At 50.0% G+C, this 6,611-nt stretch overlaps 1 long non-coding RNA gene across 1 annotated transcript; it reads right to left on the bottom strand.

The window, feature by feature from the left end:
• Window positions 1–227: 227 nt before the first annotated feature.
• LOC143274458 (uncharacterized) lies at window positions 228–2,736 on the bottom strand. Its single transcript, XR_013053103.1, has 2 exons — window positions 2,593–2,736; window positions 228–1,393 (listed from the first exon to the last, which is right to left on the bottom strand). It is a non-coding gene; the product is annotated as an uncharacterized LOC143274458 (long non-coding RNA).
• Window positions 2,737–6,611: the final 3,875 nt, after the last annotated feature.

Below are 6,611 nucleotides of genomic sequence, written 5' to 3' on the forward strand. Positions count from 1 at the left end.
AGTGAGAAGTAAACCCCTCTGCTTCACAGACATAGATTTGTGTTTCTGTCCCTCTTTTCCTATTTATATGGGGTGATAGTCACTGTAAACTTCTAGCGTTTTCTAGAGTTCACACCTGCAAGTACCCTTGACGGGCTGTCTCAGCCATCCTTCTGTCCATAGCACATGGAAGCCTCAGTGTTTCTAAGATGAAGGCCTGTTTAGGTTTTGTTTTGTTGTTGTTGTTGTTTTCTTTAATGTATTTGCAGCTGCAATTCTAGGGCTTGGGAGGCTGAAGCAGGAGAATGATGAGCTGGAGGCCAGACTCCACTATATTGTGAGACCCTGTCTCCAAAACACCTGGGGATGTAGTTCAGTTGGTAGAGTGCTTGCCTAGCATGCACAAAGCCCTGGGTTCTGTTCCCTAACACTGCGTAAAACCAGGCATGGTAGAGTATGCCCGTAATCTCAACACTTGGGGGCAGAAGGATCAGAGGTTCAAGGTCATCTGATATTATAGTGAGTTCCAGGCCATCCATGAGACCTTGTCTCAAAATCCAATAAGAGACTAAGAAGATGGTCCCATGGGTAAGAGAAAGCATGAGGACTTGGGTTTGAATCCTCCGCATTCACAAAGAAAACTGGTCACAGCTGCACTGAAAAGCAGAGATAAGCCAGGCAGTGGTGGCGCACACCTTTAATCCCAGCACTCAGGAGGCAGAGGCAGGTGAGTTCAAGGCCAGCCTGGTCTGCAGAGTGCATTTCAGGACAGCCAGGGCTACACAGTGAAACCCTGTCCCATAAAACAAAAGCAAACAAAAAAACAAAGACAGATTCTGGGAGACCCTGTCTCAAGGCACTGCATCCAGTTCTAAAATCTTGTGATTCTTTTTTTTTTTTTTAAAGGGAAAAATGTACCAAATAGGCAAAACTACATTGTGATATCTTGCTCCAAACTGGCCATGTCACAGGGGGCTACTACGTGTTGTGACATGCTGCCTGGATTCTGGAGAGAGGCTCAGGCCCTGCCCACTGACCGTAACCCTACTGAATGAGCTACTGTGGCGGCAGGATTTCCTCACTGCTCAGTACTGGCCTAGCGGCTGGCAGCCCAGAGCAGGGGACACCCCACAGAGGATCACACAAGAGTGGGAAGACATTCCACCTGCCCCTCCTCCTCCTGAAAGGCATCCTGCCCTGAGCGGCTCGCAGCCGAACAGGAGAATCCCTGCCAAACCGCGGCTTGTGCAACAGCTCACTTCCGAGGAGGTACACCAAATATTTGTTGACTGAGTTGTGTCTTCCTCCTGACTTACACGATGGTCCAGATATGTGCTGGCATCCGTGCTCGGGGGTGGGTCAGCGCCTGGGAACGACTCCAAACACTTCCTAGTCCTTGGTCTTCCTAAGCAACCTACAAGACAGTATTTATTTTACTTTATAAGAGTGGAAACTCACTGAGTCACTCGTGGTGGGGCCGTTGTCAATCCCAGCACTTGGGAGGCTGAGGCAGGTGGATCTCTGTGAGTTCTAGGCCAGCCTGGTCTACATAGGGAGATAGGGAGACCTTGTCTCAAAAAAAAAGGACACCTTCCCTCCTTCCAGGAATTTCTTCCTCAGACAAGCTGACATGCTCTTTGTCTCTGCCATTATTTGATTGTCTGCTTGCTTTGGCTTGTTTATATATTTTTTGTTTTGATTTTTAAGATTTAATTTGTTTTTATTTTTATGTGTTTTGCCTGTATGTATGTTTGTATACCACTTACATGCTCAGTGCCAACAGACGTCAGAAGAGGGTGTCAGATGCCCTGGAACTGGAGTTACAGGCTGTTGTGAACGTCCATGTGGGTGATGGACGTTCAATCCGGGTCCTCTGGAAGAGCAGCTGGTACTCCTGGCCACTGAGCCATCTCTCAAGCCCCTTGTTTTGTTTTTAAATGTAATTTTTAAGAGGGATTTCCATTTTGTATTTAATTACATGTGTGTGTGTTGTGTCGTGTCTGTGCCTGGTTCTGTGTACTGTGTGTGCAGGTACCCAAGGAGTCCAGAAAGGAAGGTGGATCCTCTGGAGATGGAGTCATGGGCAGTGGTGAGCTGCCTAATGTGGGTGCTGAGAACCAAACTCAGGTCCTCTGAAAGGCAGCAAACATTCTTAACTGCTGGACCACATCCCCTTTTTGTGTTTTTTTTTCTGTGTGTGTGTGTGTGTGTGTGTGTGTGTGTGTGTGTGTGTGTGAGTGAGACAAGGTCTCATGTAGCCTAGCTGGCCTCCAACTCTCTATATAGCTAAGGGTGACCTTGAACCTCTGATTTCCCTGCTTCTTGATGTCCATGTCCAGTTTGTGCAGGGCTTCGTGCGTGCCAGCCAAGACCTCTGTCAGCTGAGCCACATCCCCAGCCCCTCTGCTCTTTTCTTTGTGGGTAGCAACTTGAGAAGTTAGCTCTACTCACAGCAGCGAGACCCCCTCCCACCCCCCAGAAGAAGCCTCTCTCTGCTTCTGTGGGCTGCCGCCCCACCCACATTTGGCATCTCTGGTTATAGGTACTTTGATTATGAAGTCCTCTTGGTCAAAGCAGACAGAAAAAGCAAGAATGTATGGGCCCAGGACTTACCCTTGCTGGCCTCTGCTCTCTGCCGGCATGATGAGGTTCCCCGATGCAATGACCCACCGAGTACAGAGCCCCCATCACCTCCTAGCCCAGGGAATGGTGCAAAGTGTGGGGAGGGAGAGTCTTAAACTTGCAGACACTCCTCAAGGATACTGGAGCCCAGACCACCCTACCCCCCACCTCCACCCCGCCCCGCCCCCCCCTCCCCCCATCATCGACCACTTCACTGTCTCCTATAAGGCTTCCAGAGACTCTCAATTGCTTCCAGGACGCAGTCCAAGCTGCAGGTCTGGCCCTCAGCGTCCTCGCTTCTTTCTCAATCTGGTCCCAGCTATGTCTCTGGCCCTACCTCCCGCCACCACTGTCTAACTCTCCATTCACCCTGGAGTCCAGCTCATGCGTTGTCTAAAGGCTGCTTTCCAACTCCTCAGAGCTGCCAGCAATGCCTCCCTCCAACGGCAGCCTGTCTCTTATTAATGGATGCCATCAGGACGGCATTCCGGAAGATGCTGACGTAGGCAGCACCCAGCTGCTTCCAGCCCAGGGGCCCCTCCCTGGGGCTCACACTGCCCTGGGACTGCACCTGGACGAGTCTCATGCAGATTGATTTCCAGAATGGCTCTCTCCAAGGGAGCAGCTGCAGATCCCTCCCACCTCCCGAGAGCTCTGCTGCGGAGCAGAGGCAGTTGTTTTAGGACACATCACAGCATCTTGCTGCCAAAGTGACAGCTACAATTATGCTTTGGCCGACAGCTGGAGATGAGAGGCTGTACAAGCAGCCCAGGCCTCACGAGTGTCCATGAATCAGCAGTTCATGCTGTGTACCCAGCTAGAGGCGGGGTGGGCTCCTCCTGCCTGGCTCTAGATCCTCTGCCGGCTGACACTGTGTTGCCTACAGAACTCAGGGAGCACCTGGAACCCTCAGGTGAACAGTAGAAGCTGCCCCAGGACCCAGGGGAGCAGAAGAGTGAGTTGTAAAGCCCAGACAAGACACAGACCTGAGGGGACAGGCACTTGGTTCCTCTATAAAGCCAAGGATAGACCAAGTATGTCAGGCAGCCTGACATGGGTGTAAAGGTCAAGTCTCTGCTGAGGCCCCATCATCAAGCTTGACCTTGTGCTATACACTTCTAGCTCACGAATGCATGCGTGTGTGTGTGTGTGTGTGTGTGTGTGTGTGTGTATTGTGTATGTGTGTGCATGTGTGTATGTGTATATGTGTGTCTGTGTATGTGTATATATATTTATTGTGCATGTGTGTGTGTATTGTGTATGTGTATGTATGTGCATGTGTGTATGTGTGTCTGTGTGTGTGCCTGTGTGTATGTGTATAATACTTAATGTGTATGTGTGTGTGTGTCTGTGTGTGTGCCTGTGTGTATGTGTATATATATTTAGTGTGTATGTGTGTGTGTCTGTGTGTGTGTGTGCCTGTGTGTATGTGTACATATATTTAGTGTGTATGTGAGTGTGTCTGTGTATGTGTGTCTGTGTGTGTGTGTCTGTGTATGTGTGTCTGTGTGTGTGTGTCTGTGTATGTGTGTCTGTGTGTGTGTGTCTGTGTATGTGTGTCTGTGTGTGTGCTTGAATGCACAGAAGCCAAAGGACAGCACTAGGTCCTTGCTCAATCATCCTCTGGCTTATCCCCTTGAGACTTGTTGTCTCCCTGAACTGGAGGTTGCAGTTTTTCAGCTACACTGCGGCCAGCAAGCCCCATAAATCTCTCTCTCAGGCCTCATAGCACTGGGGTTACAGGCATATGCAGTCACCCCTAGTTTTTTCTGGGGATTCAGACCTAGGTCCTCATGCCTGTGTGGCCAGTGCTCTACCCACTGGGCCACCATCCCACACCACCTGCTCTTTTCTCCTTACCACAACCCCGTATGGTAGGTTTGTAACTGCTCCCATTGTGCCAGTGAGGAGGAAACCGACAGCATCATGCTAATTTGTTCAATCTGGCCTTGAACTTGTGATTCTCCTGCCTCAGCTTCCTGAGTAGAATGGATTTTTTTTTTTCCTAAAGAAAAATTAAGGCTTGGCATTGGTGGCGCAGGCCTTTAGTCCCAGCACTCAGGAGGCAGAGGCAGGTGGATCTCTGAGCTCAAGGCCAGCTTGGTCTACAGAGCCAGTTCCAGGACAGCCAGGGCTACACAGGGAAACCCTGTCTCAAAAAACCAAAATAAATAAACAAGCAAATAAGTAAATAAATAATAAATTATATATATAATCAACAAAAACATAAATAGATAAAAGCATAGCTGTTTGAATCTATCTATCTATCTATCTATCTATCTATCTATCTATCCATCTATCTTTCTTTCTTTCTTTCTTTTTTTTTTTTTTTTTGAGGGTCTCACTGACCAGACCATCCTCAAACTCACAGAGATCCACCTGCCTCTGCCTCCTGAGTGCTGGCATGGTGGCCCGTTGCCACTGTGCCTGGCTTGACTCAGTTTTTCTTAGTGAACTTCAGATTTATTTATTTATTTATTTCATGTGTATGAGTGTTTTGCCTGCATGTGTACACATGTGTGCCTGTAGAGGACATAAGACAGTGTCGGGCCGGGCGGTGGCAGTGCCGCACGCCTTTAATCCCAGCACTCGGGAGGCAGAGCCAGGCGGATCTCTGTGAGTTCGAGATCAGCCTGGTCTACAGTGTGAGATCCAGGACAGGCTCCAAAACTACACGAAGAAACCCTGCCTCAAAAAACAAAACAAAAACAACAAAAACAAACAAAAAAAAGAAGACAGTGTCAGGTGACCTGGAACTGGAGCTGTGGATGTTTGTAGGCTGCCATGTGGGTGCTAGGAATTGAACTCAGAGCCTCTGGAAGAGCAACCAGTGCTCTTAACTGCTGAGCCACGTCCCTAGCCCCAGCTTTTCTTTGAAACATGGTCCCATTGTAGCCCAGGCTGTGCCGGAAAGCATGGCACTGTTCTGGCTTCTACCTGCAGAGAACTGAGTTCTAGGAGTCCAGCTCCGTGCCTTGCTCTGGCTCCTGAGTTTGGTTTGCGATTCCTTATCCTTCTTTGGCCCTCTGAACGTCATCTTGGCTGCAGGGAAGGGAGAGTCCTCCAGTCCAGCCTCATGTCGGGTGGGAAGAGTAGGAGGAGAGGGGGGCCTCCAGGAAGACACTGACCTGGGAGGGAGATGTGACCGAGGGCGCGAGTTCGGGTGACCGGTTCGGGGCCGTGGGACTGGAAAACAGTTTGGTACATGTTTGTGTGCTCAGTCTTTACAGGGCTCTACAGGATGCTCTGTAACGTCCCCCGAGGGGACAAAAACCAGGAGCCCTTTCTCTCTGTCTCCCCTGCCCCGTCCCTCGGGGATGACCTCTCAATTTAGACCCAGGTTCTAGCCCCAGTGTCCGGAGGAGATGAGCAGAGGTCCCCAGAGCTACCCCAGAACTGCACAGAACCAGCACAGACAGCCTAGGCTGTGGCCATGTTCTTCTCGACCCTCCTCCCAATGGGTGTGAAAGGCCTGCGGGGTTGGAGAGGCAGGAGTGTGTTTGGATTTCAGCTGGCGGCTGCCCATGAATCACCAATTTCATTTTGTGCTCTCAGCCTGCAAAGGCATCATTTCCACCCAGCCTCACATGGAGCTGGCGGCCAGAGCCTCTTAGTGGGGCTATAAATAGCAGATCATCAACTCACCTCTTCTGAGCTCATCGTAGGCTCCATTTACTGTGTGTCTTCCAGCTGCCTGCACGTCACCTGTCACTCAGATTTCCCAGGTGAAGCTTGCCTGGGAGACTTGGGGCACACTCTAGGTTTGGGAGGCAGGGTTTGGGTTCAGGGTGACAGCAAGGGCAACAGCAGACTTTTGAAGAGCTTGACATTTAAAAACGTCATAATTACAATCCCAGGTCTGTGTGCTCCTCACCAATTAAATGCAGCAGCAAGGGACTGTCATTTCTCTCCAAATCCTGGAAATCAAAGGCAGAGGAGGCACCAAACTTACACCTAGAAAAAGCCACACAGACAGAGAGGAACAAATGGAAGGGTTTATGCTTTCCTGG

Source organism: Peromyscus maniculatus, chromosome 8 (assembly GCF_049852395.1).
Source record: "Peromyscus maniculatus bairdii isolate BWxNUB_F1_BW_parent chromosome 8, HU_Pman_BW_mat_3.1, whole genome shotgun sequence".
NCBI classification, from domain to species: Eukaryota; Metazoa; Chordata; class Mammalia; order Rodentia; family Cricetidae; genus Peromyscus; species Peromyscus maniculatus.